Here is a 16,569-nt window from a genome sequence, read left to right on the forward strand (position 1 = left end):
TCCAGATTATTTTAATAAATAGAATTCAATTCTTTGTAGTCACATTTAGTACCATGAACTAATACTCTGTTAAGTATCAAAGTGAGACCTATTTTAATAGATAAGAAAAGTCATTCATTGTCCTGTACAAGTAGTTTCTTCCATAGTTTAAAAAATGTCTTAAAATGTTTACTTTTTTTGAGAAGGATAAAAGCTCTCTTTGCCATTTTGTTTATCCTACTCATTTGCTTAACAAAGCTGATTTTCACAGATCAATGCACAATACCGCAACTCCAGTCTGAATTACTGCAAAATTTGAATGAGAAAGCCTGTGTTGGATAGCTTCTGTCTGCCCCTTCAAATCTTCTCCCCACCCTTCTCCACCCCACACTCTGCCCTGGGAGGCTGACCTGTAGGGGTAACATCAAAGACCTCCCTTTCCTTAGTCAGACCTTGGGGCGATAAAATTATCCCCAACTCCTGTTACTAGCCCTGGGGCACCCTGCCCATACCTTTATAAATAGTCCATTTTTTAAACCCCCTCCCCCCAATATACCCATTTTAAATATGCCGTCTATTTCCTGCTGGGATCCTGACTGATATAGATTTTGAATGATGTCTGTATCTTGGTTCTACCTACAAATTTAAGACATTGATTTCAGGGTGATATGGCCATACTACTAGTTTGAATGTACAAAGCTCCATATGATAAATCTAGTGATTTACTGGGCACTGTGAGGGAACACAATGGACAAAAAGGAACAATCATAGACTTGGCCATCAGATTCATGTGATGTGAGTTTCAGGAATCTGAGTACAGATAGATCATGATTGGGCAAAAAATAGGCTCAGATCAAAGGTGATGGTGACTTATCTAGCCTCATTCCTTTCCTATCAAGATCCTTCTGGCTAGGTGTTGGGTCTCAGGGCTAAGGTTAAGGCAGGAGACCCTGTGGGCTGAATGCAATGCCCATAGTTGGTTCAAGGAGTAGGGTAGAAACACCTGTTTTAGCTATGAGACTTAGGGAAGGAGTCTGGATCAAGTACAAAACAGACAATGTGACCCAGGAGAACACTAGATTTTGAGCTCTTTGAGGGAAGACATTATGACTGCCTTGCTCACTGCTGTACTCTCATTAGCACCTAGTCAATAGATTAGCAAACAGTAGGCATTCTATAAATATTTGAGTGAATAAATGTGAATGAATGATGAAAGAACATACAGACTTAATGCACAGTGAAGCTAGGGGGCTACCATGGGGAGAATCCCAACATAGGTGCCAAGGTCAGTGTTAGGGGTAGGAGTGGTGATTTGCCTTCGCTAGCCAGAAAAGCCCCAGCTGTGCACTGTCCATAATCCTTTGGGCAAGTTAGATTAACAGAGCCAAGGATCAGAACCAATGGTCAAGTTCCCCACTGCTAATTTTAAACAAAGAAGACTTTGGGAACAAATGGAGATCTGATTTGATGACGGTCTTTTGGAGGGCTTAAAGAGCTGTTTAGAAGTCCCTGGGTAGTACAAACAGTTAATGTGCTCGGCTGCTAACTGGAAGGTTGGAGGTTCGAGTCCATCCAGAGGCACCTCAGAAGAAAGGCCTGATGATCTCTTTCTGAAAAATCAGACACACATGGGGTCACCTGAGCCAGAATCAACTCGATGGCAGCTGGTTTTAAGTAGCTGTTTGAAAAGGCAGGGAAAATTTTTCTACTGTAAACAAAATGTGCCCATATGGACTTTTTGACTAGAAGCATGTGGATGTCATTTTAAGGCATTCCTGTCTAAGAAAATAAGGTCACATAGAAGATCTAGTAGTAAATCAGTGCACTATAGTTCTGTTGGCACTTCTATTGCCAAGGCTAATTGTTTTATTTAAGAATGCAATGTGCAAGTGAAATGAGTGTGTATCTAACTAGACGTCTTAAGGACATATACCTGGCAATGACTGGGGTTGTGTGTGGCATTTAAAGTCACACTCTGTGCTTTAAATTAGAAGGCAAGTTACGGTACCAGAAGGCTGGACATTTTGAATATATCAGATAATTCATCTGGGGAGCCTTTTCAAATTCACAGATGTCACCATCCCTAACTCCACCCTCATGTTTATCACCAATTTAAACTTTGCATAAATTTGGACTAGCCTTCCCCCTTACAAAGATCTGACATGGGACGTTAGGCAGAATTCTGAGAAGCATGAACAATGGTTTGTGAGAGATGGAGTCAGTGAAGTTTTATGAATCAACCAGTGGTAACAGATTATGGTGATCCAAACAGAATGTCCTCCTTCCCACCCAACCAGCTTAACTTCTAACATTTAAAATTTTAACTTTGAACATTTCAGGTCAGCCTTGGTAGCTGAAGCTGGTGGGAGAGAGCACCTTCACAACCCTGCTGAGCACTAGCTGACAAATGAGGTCATGTCTTTCTTTTACACCATTTTAATGTAATCTTCACTAGCATTAGTGAAAATTGCTTTTTGGTGGCTGGAGGGAAGCAAAGAGCACTTGACAGTCTTAACATCCTCATCCCTGACAGCCTCAGTTAAAATGGAAAATTGTTGCAGTGGGAAGATCAGCTACAGAGATTCTGACAGAGGGCAGCAGGTTCAAATCAACCTTGATTAATCCATCTTCTTTGAAAATTGGGTGTGTAAAATGGTGAAGGTCATAAGGAGACACTTCAGCCCCTGGATCCTGTTCACGGAGTAATTGTTCTGTCTTGTTCATATAAAACCCTCAATGTGCCATAATTATGATGCGGGAAGGGATTCAGAAAAGGGAAGCAAAGATACAGAAGGGAGGGAGGAAGAAGAGTTTAGAGAGCTGAGATGAAAGTAAAAGAGGGAGAGATGGAAAAAAGTGAGAGGAGTGAGAAAAGAAAGGGGGTGGGTGGGAGGAAGCAGGTTATCATTTAGCCCTGGCAGGGTGTTGACAGAGCCACAGCAGCATGCTGGGAGCATGGGCTGGGGAGCTGAGGAATAAAACCAAGATTAGGAGGAAGGGAAAAATGCATAAAATCCAGTTCCTTGTCGGGGAGGCCTGACAGTCCCCAAACCAAGTTCAAACAGGAAGGGAGCAGGTTTAATACATCTCCTGCTGAGATTCATGGGGTTTGTGGGGCTCTGTGCCTGTGGCAGGAGCCCTGGCAGCGCAGTGGTTAAGCGTTTGGCAGTTCAAATCCACCAGCTGCTCCTTGGAAACCCTATGGGGCAGTTCTCCTCTGTACTACAGGGTTGCTATAGGGTTGCTGTGAATTGGAATTGATTCAATGGCAACGGGTTTTGTTTTTTTGTGCCCGTGGTAAGTATGACAGAGGTGAAGGCAGAGATGGTGACAATGCCCATTTCTATACTGGTTTGCCAGTTCAATCAGAACAGGACCCAGCCTAGCCCTGAGATTAGTATCCTGCTAGTCGGCGATTGCAGGGTCTAGGTGGTCATGGAGAGGCTAGCTGTCTGTGCTATTTAGGAGCACTTCTTGTTTTTTTTTTTTTTTTTTTCCTGCCAACAGGCTTCAGGGCGCATGCACCTTGCTAAAGGGGCAGCAAGGGGGCTGTACTTGGCACCAGGTAGGCTGAGTGATTCCCAATATCCTGGCAGCTATGTGGGCCATGCTGAAAAGGTGCTGGCCCTACTTCCCCTGGCCTGCTGTGAGAGAGAGGCACAGCTTACAGACCTCATCTGAATATCAGGGCTGCTGGCCAGGGCCTAGGACAGGAGGAGGGCATTGCACTCAGGGCAGAGCGAGTCTAAGAGAAGACACAAGGGCGGGGGAGGAAAGACTAGAGGAAGGAAAAGAAAGCAAGATGTAAGGCAGTTGTAGAATCATAGATTTAAGAAATTGGAATAAATGAAAGATCCTATGGCAAAAGAGGGAAAGAGCTCCCCCTTTCTTCACCTCCCCAACTTTGAATTTATCAATTTCAAAACCAGTCTCATTCTCAAGTGATCATTTCCGGACAGAAAGGTTTTAAGAATTCTCTGCTGATTTGACCCTGAGTACTTTCTTTTGCCTTGATGGTGTTCAACTGGACACTCTAGTTGTAATTATTCCAAAAACTGTGACTGTTGTTCAGATATCATCCCATGTGCAGTCTCTAGGATTTTCCTGGATCGTGAGGGTGGTGGAGGTACTGGAGTGCTCAAGACATCAAGTGAATGGTTTCTGGATCCTTGCTCTTTCACATGCATGAATCAGGTTCAACATGATCTAAGGAAGCGAGCTGCCCAGCCCACCTGTCCCTACCTGTGTATGTGAGTTCCTACCTGCTCCACTCATCAGGATTCTTTTAAAAGGCTTAGCTACTCAGTTACCCACTCTCCAAAGTGAAGAGGTGTGGCTGGCCTCCCTTCCCAGATGTGCTAGCTGCCTCTTGCAGAGCCGGAGGTAGCCAGTTTTCAGTGGCTCTCTGCTGTTTCCGAAAGGATTTGGTTTGTCTGTGTTCTGTGCTTTATGTGTTGCTTCTGGCTGACTGCTTGCAGCAGGCTGAGAGAGCCAAGTACCACAAATATTTGCCTGAGGTGGTTGTAACCCAGCATCTCTGATGTCAAGGGAGGTAAAATTAATGTTAAAAGCAGGAAGAGTCTCTAGTTGGCCTTAGGAATGCACGTGGCTATACTTGATTCATTCCATACGTTTGGTAACTGTCCCAAGTTTACTGGAATGCTTAATAACATTTTAAGCTCTTTGCTAGCAAAAGGAAGAGGTTACCACCCTTTCCATTGGTAGTGAGCAAGCATGTTTCTGGAGCTATGTGATATATGGAAAGAGCACTGGATGGAGGGTCGGAGGACTGTTTTTATCATGTATCAACTTGGTAAACTCGGATGCCTCAGTCTGAATGTTCTCATCTGTAAAATGGAAATGTTGGGCTAGAGCAGTGATTCTTAAATGTTCACGTGCATTGTAATCACCTGGAGGGCTTGTTAAAACCCAGATTTCTGGGTCCATCCCTTAGAGAGTTTCTGACTCAGAAGGTGGAGCATGAGAATTTTCATTTCCAATAAGTTCCTAGATGATGCTGATGTGGCTGGGCTGGGGACCAACCACACTTTGAGAACCATTGAACTAGATGATCTCACCAAGGCTGTCTCTGAAATGTTGGGATTTGGTGACTGTGTAGACCATGGAGCATGCTGGGGAATAGCCACAGGAAATGGAGGGGTAGCCCCGAGCCAGTCTTTTAGCCAGAGTTAGAGGCAGCATCCAGTGTGTGATCCAAGGGGCACAGAAAATTAACTCCTTCCCCAGCCTGCCATAGGCCTGAAATCCTTATTACAAGTCTCTTTTTTGACTTAAGCTCCCTATTAGACTATAAATATATTACCTGGAAGAGAGGCATTATACCACCATCAGTCATTAGTTTACTGAACCTAGTCCTGTCACCCAGCACGTCCTAGAGGAGTGGATTATAAGACAGACACGCTTTGACTAGGTAGGACAAGGGCCATAGCAAGGCTTGCTACTTAGAGAGGGATAAGGTATCATAATGGGGGCTCTGGCTAGCATAAGGGCAATGGGTAACTAAGGGGTTGAATGGTGATGAAAACCAACCTTTATTAACCAGGTTATTTTTGAAACAGGGTAGATTAGGATAATATAAATGCTGGTAAAGTAAACTAATACTTATCATACAGTATGCAAAGGTCTAGAAGAGAGGAATATGGCATATTATGGGAATGGCCGTCAGAGGTACAGAGGGCAGAGATTTCACTGTCTTGTCTGTCAGTGGGGGGGCTTACCAGTGTCTATGCAGGACAAAACTGTTTCGTACTTTAAAGTTTGTCTTCAGTGCTTTCCTTTTCTACCCCATTCTATTTATTGAATGCTCACTATATGCTAGATGCTTCATGTAAGTTATTACATCTAATCTTCACAACAATTCTATGAAATATTATTAATGGAATTTTACATATGAGGAAACTGTGATGCAGAGAGGTCAAGTAGCTTACTCATGGTCACACAGCTGAGCTGGAATTAGAACATCAGTCTGTCTAATAGCAAAGATAGCATTTTAAAAATAAACTTTATTGAGTAATAATTTACATACAATAATCCTCACCTATTTAAAGTGTACAATTCAATGACTTTGACATATGAATATACTCATGAAACCACCACCACAATCATGATATAGAGCATGTCTATCACCTCCTAAAGTTTCCTCTTTCCCTTTTGCAGTCCATCCCCAACCCCTGCCCAGCCTCAGGCAATCACTGATCTGCTTTATGTTACTGTAGATTAATTTGCATTTCCTAGAGTTTTATATAGATGGAATCATACATTATGTATTCTTTCTTTCTTTGTCTGTCTTCCTTCACCCAGCATAGTTATTTTGAGATTCATCCATGCTGTTGCATCTATCAATAGTTCATTGTTTTTTTTTTTTTTTTTAACTGAGTAGCAATCCATTGTAGAGATATACCACATTTTTAATTTATTCCTCTGTTCATGAACATTTTTTCTCATCTTTGGATACTATGAATAAAGCTCCTGGGAAAATTTGTGTGCAGGTCTTTGTGTGGATATATGTTTTCATTTGTCTTAGGGAAGTGATGTTTTGGTTTCAGCTCTGACATATAAAGAGGTTAGAAGTTGTCTCTCCCGTCCTTACAACAAGGAAAAAACTGGACAAACTGAAAATCAGTGAGTTTTCCTGGACCTGTCAGAGAGCTGAGGTCACAAAGCAAACTACAACTCCAAAATCTGGAAAGATAGTCATATCTAAAGAGACAGAGCATTCGAGATTTACTCACATGAAGTAGAAGACATTGGATGCCATAAGCAGTAGGACCACTTACATGACTAGTATTTTGGCAGTGCAAAAAGTTAATTCACTTGCTGCTAACCAAAAGATTGGAGGTTCAAGTCCACCAGAGGTGTCTCAATAAAAAGGCATGATGATCTACTTCTGAAAAAATCAGCCATAGAGAACCTTATAGAGCACATTTCTACTCTGACACACATTGGGTTGCCATTAGTTGGAATCAACTCGATGGCAACTGGTTGGTTAATTCTGGTGAATTGCTAGAGCCTGTGTGTGGGCTAGCATAAGAGGAAGAAACTTCTGGGAGCTACAGTCATAGAGAGACTCCTACACTTTCTCAGGCATTCTCTCCAGGAACTCCTCCAGGTTCTCAAGGTGAGGATCTGAGAAAGGTGCCCTTCTAGCCCAGGCTAAGGAAGAATAGCCATTGAGACACACATACACACCTGGGGGAAGGGGCTTCCCCCTCCCCACTCCAGCCCACTCTAGTATTCCTGTTACACCTAAAAAAAAAAAAGACAAATAAACAACAAAAACATAGTCAATAGGGGACAAGACTTCAAGAAAATAGATTGAGAATGCTGCTATACTCCTGGAGGAGGAACAGAAATACTTGTGAAGGTCACAGGTCCACTAAAAGACTGAGATTTAATCAGAAAATTACAGAATGCTCTCCTTTCCCGCAAACTACCACCACACCAGCAAGCCTCCAGTATACTAACAATGGATTACAGCTGAAAGAGCTACAAGACACAGTCTCTCTGAGGAGAAGCACTCACAGAAGACCAAAGTTAAGAGGAGACAAAAATAAGGACGCTAGAGGATTTTGAAGCCTCTGCTGCTTATAGTTACAATACATATAAACCACATCCCAACTCCTAGCCAGATTAACACAAATCCTGACACTACAAACCTATTTACCTTAGTTCCTATTGTCTGATATAACATGTCCATCTTTCAACAAAAAATTACAAGTCATGCCAAAAGGCAAGAGAAAACACAATCTGAAGAGACAAAGCAGTCATTAGAACCAGACTCAGATATGACACAGATGTTAGTATTAGCAGACAGGGAATTTAAAATAACTATGATAATATGTTTAGGGCACTAATGGAAAAAGTAGATAATATGTTAAAAATGGATAAGGTAAGCAGAAAGATGGAAATTATGAGAAAGAGTCAAAAGGAAATGCTAGAAATAAACACAATAATGAATGAAGAATGCTTTCAATAAGCTTATTGATACACTCAACGCAGCAAAGAAAAGAATTAGTAAACTTGAAGACAGGTCAGTAGAAACTTATGAAACATAAATGAAAAGAGAGGGGGGGAAAAATAAACAGAATGGAACATTCACGAACTGTGGGACAGTATCAAAAAGTATAACATTTCTCTTAGGTAAGTACCTTTGGAAGGCAGAATTCTAAGATGGCCCCCAAGATTCCTGCCCCTTGGTGTACATGTCCTGTATAATACACTCCTTTGAATGTGAGTAGGATCTATGAATATGATGGGATATCACTACTGTGATTAGGTTACATTATATAACAAAGGTGAAGAGATTTTGCAGATGTACTCAACGGCACATAACAACAACAACAACAATCAGTTTGATAGGGATTGAGTTGAATCTGTAGATCACATTGGGTAGTATTAGTATCATGGATTGAATTGTGTCCCCCCAAAATATCTGTGAATTTGGCTGGGTCATGATTCTCAGTATTGTATGATTGTGTACCATTTTGTAATCTGATGTGATTTCCTTATGTGTTGTAAACTCTATCACTATGATGTAATAAGATGGATTAGCGGCAGTTATACTGATGAGATCTACAAGATTAGACAGTGTCTTAAGCCAATCTCTTTTGAGATATAAAAGAGATAAGTGAGCAGAGATACACGGAGACCTCATACCACCAAGAAAGCAGTGCGCAGAGCAGAGCGCGTCCTTTGGACCTGAGGTTCCTGTGCTGAGATGCTCCCAGACCAAGGGAAGACTGATGACAAGGACCTCCCTCTAGAGCTAACAGAGGAAGCCTTCCCCTGGAGCTGATGCCCTGAATTTGGACTTGTAGCCTACAAGACTGTGAGAGAATAAATTTCTCTTTGTTAAAGCCATCCACTTGTGGTATTTCTGTTATAGCAGCACTAGATGACTTAGACAATTGGTATCTTAAAATATTAAGTCTTCCAATCCATGAACACAGAGATATTCTTTAATTTCTCTCAGTAATGTTGTACAGTTTTCACTGTATATGTCTTATACCTCCCTGGTTAAATTTATTCTTAAGTATTTTATTCTTTTAAGATGTTATTATAAATGAAATTGTATCCTTAATCTCCTTTTCAGATTGCTCATTGCAAATGTATAAAAACCTGACTGATTTTTGTGTGTTGACCTTGTATCCTGCCACTTTGCTGAATTAATTTATTAGCTCTAGGAGCTTTCTTGTAGATTCTTTGTGGTTTTACGTAGGATCATGCCATCTACGAAAGGGGATGATTTTACTTTTTCCTTCCCAATTTGGATACCTTCTTTTCTTGCCTAGTTGCTCTGGCTAGGACTTACAGTATAATGTTGAATAGCAGTGGTGAAAGTGGACATGCTTATCTTGTTCCTGATCTTAACAGGAAAGCTGTCATTCTTTCTCCATTGAGTATGATGTTAGTTTTAGGTTTCTCGTAAATGATCTTTACCAGCTTGAGGAATTCCCATTCTATTTCTCATTTTTTTAAAATGTTTTTATTAAAGAGAGTGCTGAATTTTGTTAAACACTTTTTCTGTATCAATTGAGATGATTATGTGTTTTTTTCTTTTCATCCTATTAATGTGATGTAGTACATTGATTTTCTGCTTTAGAACCACCTTTATATTCCTGGGAGAAATCCCACTTGATTTATGGTATATAATCCTTTTTTTTTTATTTCTTCCCATACAAAAATTTATAATACATTGATTGTTATGTGACTCTAATTGCTCTCCCCATACTGTGACAGCACACTCCTCCTTTCCACCCCTGATTCCCCATGTCCATTCAACCAGCTCCTAACCCTCTCTGCCTTCCCATCTCACCTCCAGACAGAAGCCGCCCATTTAGTCTCATGTATCTACTTGAGCTCAGAGGCACACTCCTCACGAGTATCACTTCATGTCCCACAGTCCAGTCCAATCCCTGTCTGAAGAGTCAGCCTCGGAAATTGTTTTAGTTCTGGGCTGATAGAGAATCCAGGGGCCATGCTTTCCGGAGTTCCTCCAGTCTCAGTCAGACCATTAAGTCTGGTCTTCTTACTAGAATTTGAGTTCTGCACTCCACCTTTCTCCTGCTCCATCCGGGACTCTCTGTTGTGTTCCCTGTCAGGGCGGTCATTGGTGGTAGCTGGGCACCATCTAGTTCTTCTGGTCTCAGGCTGATGAAGTCTCTGGTTTATGTGGCCCTTTCTGCCTCTTGGGCTAATACTTTCCTTGTGTCTTTGGTGTTCTTCATTCTCCTTTACTCCAGGTGGTTGGGACCAATTGATGCATCTTAGATGACCGCTTGCAAGCTGGTATATAATCCTTTTAATATGCTTTTGGATTTGGATGGCTAGTATTTCAGTGAGGATTTTTATTTCCATATTTATAAGGGATACACCACTTGTCTGTCAATTTGTCGCACTGCGGTGGCTTGCGTGTTGCTGTGATGCTGGAAGCTATGCCACCAGTATTTCAAATACCAGCAGGGTCACCCTTGGTAGACAAGTTTCACCTGAGCTTCCAGACTAAGACAGACTAGGAAGAAGGATCTGGCAGTCTACTTCTGAAAAAACTGGCCAGTGAAAACCTTATGAATAGCAGCAGAACATTGTCTGAAATAGTGTCAGAAGATGAGCTCCTCAGGTTGGAAGACACTCAGAATATGACTAGGGAAGAGCTGTTTCCTCAAGTAGAGTCAACCTTAATGATGTAGATGGAGCAGGGCTTTTGGGACCTTCATTTGCTGATGTGGCATGACTCAAAATGAGAAGAAAAAGCTGCAAATATCCATTAATAATTGGAACATGGAATATACAAAGTATGAATCCAGGAAAATTGGAAGTTGTCAGAAATGAAATGGAATGCATAAAGATTGATATCCTAGGCATCACTGAGCTGAAATGGACTGGTATAGTCCATTCTGAATCAGACAATCCTATGGTCTACTATACCAGGAGTGAAAAATTGAAGAGTAATGGCATCACATTCATAGTTAAAAAGAACATTTTAAGATCTATCCTGAAGTATAACATTGTCAATGATAGGATAATATTCATACGCCTACAGGGAAGACCAGTTAATACACTATTATTCAAATTTATGCACCAACCACTAATGCCAAAGATGAATAAATTGAACATTTGTACCGACTTCTGCAGTCTGAAATCGATCAAACATGCAATAAGATGCATTGATAATTACTGGTAACTGGAATGTGAAAGTTGGAAACAAAAAGGATCAGTAGTTGGAAAATATGGCCTTGGGGATAGAAATGATGCAGGAGATAGCATGATAGAATTTTGCAAGACCAACGACTTCTTCATTGCAAATACTTTTTTACAACAAAATAAATGGTGACTATACACATGAACCTTGCCAGATGGAATACACAGCACTCAAATTGACTACATCTGTGAAGACAATGGAAAAGCTCAATATCATCAATCAGAACAAGGCCAGGGGCCAACTGAGGAACAGACCATCAATTGCTCATATGCAAGTTCAAGTTGAAGCTGAAGAAAATTAAAACAAGTCCATGAGAGCCAAAGTACTACCTTGAGTATATCCCACCTGAATTTAAAAACCATGTCAAGAATAGATTTGATGCATTGAATGCTAACGACCAAAAACCAGATGAGTTGTGAGATGATATCAAGGACATCATACATGAAGAAAGCAAAAGGTATTAAAAAGACAAGAAAGAAAGAAAATATAAAAATGGATGTCAGAAGAGATTCTGAAACTTGCTTTTGAACACAGAATAGCTAAAGAGACAGGAAGAAATGATGAAGTACAAGAACTGAACAGAAGATTTCCAAGGGTGGCTAGAGAAGACAAAGTAAAATATTATAATGAAATGTGCAGAGACCTGGAGATAGAAAACCAAAAAGGAAGAATACACTCAGCATTTCTCAAGCTGAAAGAACTGAAGAAAAAGTTCAAGCCTTGAGTTGTAATATTGAAAGATCCTATGGGCAAAATAATGAATGCCGTAAGAAGCATCAAAAGAAGATGGAAGGAATACATAGAGTCACTGTACCAAAACGAATTGGTCGACATTCAACCATTTAAGGAGGTAGCCTATGATCAAGAACCGATGGTACTGAAGGAAGAAGTCCAAGCTGCACTGAAGGCATTGGTGAAAAACAAGCCTCTAGGAACTGATGAAATACAAATTGAGATGTTTCAACAAACAGATGCAGTGCTGGAAGTGCTCACTCATCTATGCCAAGAAATTTGGAAGACAGTTACCTGGTCAACTGACCGTAAGAGATCCATATTTGTGCCCATTCCAAAGAAAGGTGATCCAATAGAATGCAGTAATTATCAAACAATATCGTTAATATCACGCACAAGAAGATTTTGCTGAAGGTAAATCAAAAGCGCTAGCAGCAGTACATCGACAGGGAACTGCCAGAAATTCAAGCTGGATTCAGAAGAGGGAGTGGAATGAGGATTCATTGCTGATGTCAGATGGATCTTGGCTGAAAGCAGAGAATACCAGAAAGATGTTTACCTATATGTTTTATTGACCATACAAAGGCATTCGACTGTGTGGATCATAACAAATTATGGATAACCTTGCAAAGATTGGGAATTCCAGAACACTTAATTGTGCTCATGAGGAACCCGTACTTAGACCAAGAAGCAGTCGTTCGAACAGAACAAGGAGATACTATGTGGTTTAAAATTAGGAAGGCTGTGCGTCATGTTTGTATCCTGTCACCATACTGATTCAGTCTGTATGCTGAGCAAATAATCAGAGAATCTGGACTATATGAAGAAGAATGTGGCATCAGTATTGGTGGAAGACTCACTAACAACCTGCGATAGGCAGATGACACAACCTTGCTTGCTGAAAGTGAAGAGGACTTGAAGCACTTACTGGTGAAGATCAAAGACCACAGCCTTCAGTATGGATTGCACCTCAACATAAAGAAAACAAAAATCCTCACAACTGGACCAATAAGCAACATCATGATAAATGGAGAAAAGATTGAAGTTGTCAAGGATTTCATTTTACCTGGATCCACAATCAACGCCCATGGGCAAATCTGCTGCAAAAGACCTTTAAAGTGTTAAAAAGCAGGGGGGTGGGGCCAAGATGGCCGAATAGTCAACACACTTCATGTTGTCCCTCTTACAACAAAGACCTGAGAAAACAAGTGAATGGAATATATATGACAATCTAGGAATCCTAATCATCAAAGACAAAGACAAAGAATTGGACTGAGCAGCAGGTGGAAGGAGAGACAATTCAAAAACAGCAGAAATGAGGAACTATGGATCACGAGATGGCCAGCGCACACAGGCTGAGGCAAGCAACAACATCCCAAGCCGAAACCCACCCCATCTGGTGCGGCCAGGGAATATGCACACACCTCCAGAACAAAACCAGAGCAACACCAGGCCTGCAAAAGTTAAGTGCAATCTCCCAACCCATTGTGTCATAACCCTTCCCCTCACCAGAGCTCCACGGCTGAGGAGCACTCCCTTTCCCTCACCTATCCCCCATCCTGCTCAGACACCAGTCCCAAGGCATTCAACAATGCCACACCCCCTAAGCTGGGAACTCATGGCAGGTTTGGAGGTGCCTGCCCCTTCGCCCAGCCACTGGCATAGGGGGTCCACAGACTTGCAGTGGCCTTCACCCTCACCCCAGTGCCTTGCATGCAATCCAACACTGCATGCCCTCATTAGCACAGAACGGGCAGGGAATCCACCTGAAGCCTATATTCACCTGCAGCAGCCAAGTGGGAGCTGCAGATTTGTGACATTCAACAGTGTCCCGCTCCCTAAGAAGGGGCCTTGCCCACCCACATTGGGGGCCTGAGGGCAGGCGGTACCACCCACTCCATCTAGCTGCCCACTACAGGGGCCTGAGAATTAGTGGTGCCTCCCAACCCCTCCAGCCAACGGCACTGGGCACCCAAGGACTGGCTGCACTACCTCCCCCACTATGGGTGCTAGTGGACAGGGACACGCCCTCCATCCAGGCACCAGCGGCAGTTGACAGCCTCCTATCCTGCCCCACACATCGTCCCACAACTGCAACCAGAGACCTGTGCCTGCTCCGAACACCCCCACACAGCCCTGCCCACCTAGGACTGTAGGTGAGTCTCCACACTACACACTTGGTGACCAATGACCCGGACACCTGTGTCCCAAACACCTGCACCCTTGCAAGAACAGTGAACAGACTCCCACGCTCACACACCTAGTAGCTGCTCTGACCACTTGGAGACAAGAGGTGAGAGCTTCAACAACACCAACAAGCAGAGTAGCACATACGCGCAGCCTACTTGGACATATCAAAACAAAACAAAGCAAAAATAAAGGATGCAGTAAACAAAAATACAATAAATAAATAAACATAATGACTTATTGATGCCTGGGAGACAGCAGTCAATATCAAATCACACGAAGCAGGACAAGTTGGCTCCAGCAAGTGACCAAAATAAAGAACCAGAAAACCTTCCAGAGGAAGATAAGGCAATGGAACTACTTGATAAAGAATTCAAAAGACTAATATACAGAGCACTCCAAGAGATCAGGAAGGAGATCATGCAAAACACAGACCAAAACAAGGAACACACAGACAAAGTAATAGAAGAACTCAGGAAAACAATATAGGAACAAAATGACAGAATAAACAAGCTGCTAGAAAAGATGCAGAAACAGCAACTAGAAACCCTAAAGATTAAAAATGAAATTTCAGAATTAGACAACTCAGTAGAAGGTCATAGGAAGGTTCACCCTTCAGCCAAAGATTAGACAGGTCTATTGGGCCAACAATAACACACGTGAGGAACGTGCTTCATAGTACAATCATGATACGAGACTAATGGGCACACCAGCCCAAAAGCGAAGACGAGAAGGCAGGAAGGGACAGGAAAACTGGACGAATGGAAACAGGGAACCCAGGATTGAGAAGGGGAGTGTTGACACATCGTGGGGTTGGCAACCAAAGTCACAAAACGATTTGTGTATTAACTGTTTAATGAGAAACTAATTTGCTCTGTAAACTTTCACCTAAAGCACAATAAGAAAAAAAAATCAGCAAAGTATATGAACAGACACTTCACCAAAGAAGACATTCAGGCGGCTAACAGACACATGAGGAAATGCTTGCGATCATTAGCCATTAGAGAAAGGCAGATCAAAAGTACATTGAGATACCATCTCACCCTAACAATGTTGACACTAATCCAAAAAACACAAAATTACCAATGTTGGAGAGGTTGTGGGGAGATTGGAACTCTTATGCACTGCTGGTGGGAATGTAAAATGTTACAACCACTTTCGAAAATGATATGGTGCTTCCTCAAAAAGCTAGAAATAGAAATACCATAGGATCCAGCAATCCCACTCCTAGGAATATACCCGAGAGAAATAAGAGCCATGACATGAATAGACATATTCACACCCATGTTCATTGCAGCATTATTCACAATACCAAAAAGATGGAAACAACCTAAGTGCCCATCAACAGATGAATGGATAAACAAATTATGGTACTTACACACAATGGAATACTATGCAATGATAAAGAATAATAATGAATCCATGAAACATCTCACAACATGGATGTATCTGGAGGGTATTATGCTGAGTGAAATAAGTCAGTCACAAAAGGACAAATATTGTATGAGACCACTATTATAAGAACTCAAGAAAAAGTTTACCCACAGAAGAAAGTATTATTTGATGGTTACGAGAGTGGGGAGGGAGGAGGAGGGCAAATATACTAACTAGATAGTAGACAAGTGTCAACTTCAGTGAAGGGAAGGACTACACACAATACAGGGGAAGCCAGCACAACTGGACCAAAACAAAAGCAAAGAAATTTCCTAGACACATCCAAACACTTTGAGGGACCGAGTATCTGGGGCTGGGGCCTGGGCACCATACAGAGTGGGAGAAAAATGTAGAAAAGAATTTAACTTTACAAAAACAGACTAGATTTACTGGTCTGACAGGCTGGAGGAACCCCTGAAACTAGGGCCCTCGGACACTCTGCTAACCCAGGACTGAAACCGACTTTTCAGACAAAGATTATACAGGCCTATAAAACGAAAAATAACACACGTGAGGAATGTGCTTCTTAGTTTAATCAAATATATGAAGCCAAATGGCCAACTCGTGTCCAAAAGCAAGACGAGAAGGGAGGAAGGGACAGGAACTTGACAAATGGACACAGGCAACCCGGGGTGGAAAGGGGGAGCATGCTGTCACATTGTGGGGATTGCAACCAATCTCACAAAACAATACATGTATGAATTTTTGAATGAGAAATGAACTTGAGCTGTAATCTTTCACCTAAAGCACAATTAAAAAAAAATGTTAAAAAGCAAAATGTCACTTTGCACATGAGGAGATTGAAAACACCATGGCTTGGGTCAGGTGCACCTGACATCTTTACTTTTTAACACTTTAAAGAGATCTTTTGCAGCAGATCTGCCCAATGCAATACGTTGTTTGATTTCTTGACTGCTGCTTCTATGGGCGTTGATTGTGGATCCAAGTAAAATGAAATCCTTGACAACTTCAGTCTTTTCTCTGTTTATCATGATGTTGCTTATTGGTCCAGTTGT

This window comes from Trichechus manatus, unplaced genomic scaffold, assembly GCF_000243295.1.
Source record: "Trichechus manatus latirostris isolate Lorelei unplaced genomic scaffold, TriManLat1.0 scaffold00066, whole genome shotgun sequence".
NCBI lineage: Eukaryota > Metazoa > Chordata > Mammalia > Sirenia > Trichechidae > Trichechus > Trichechus manatus.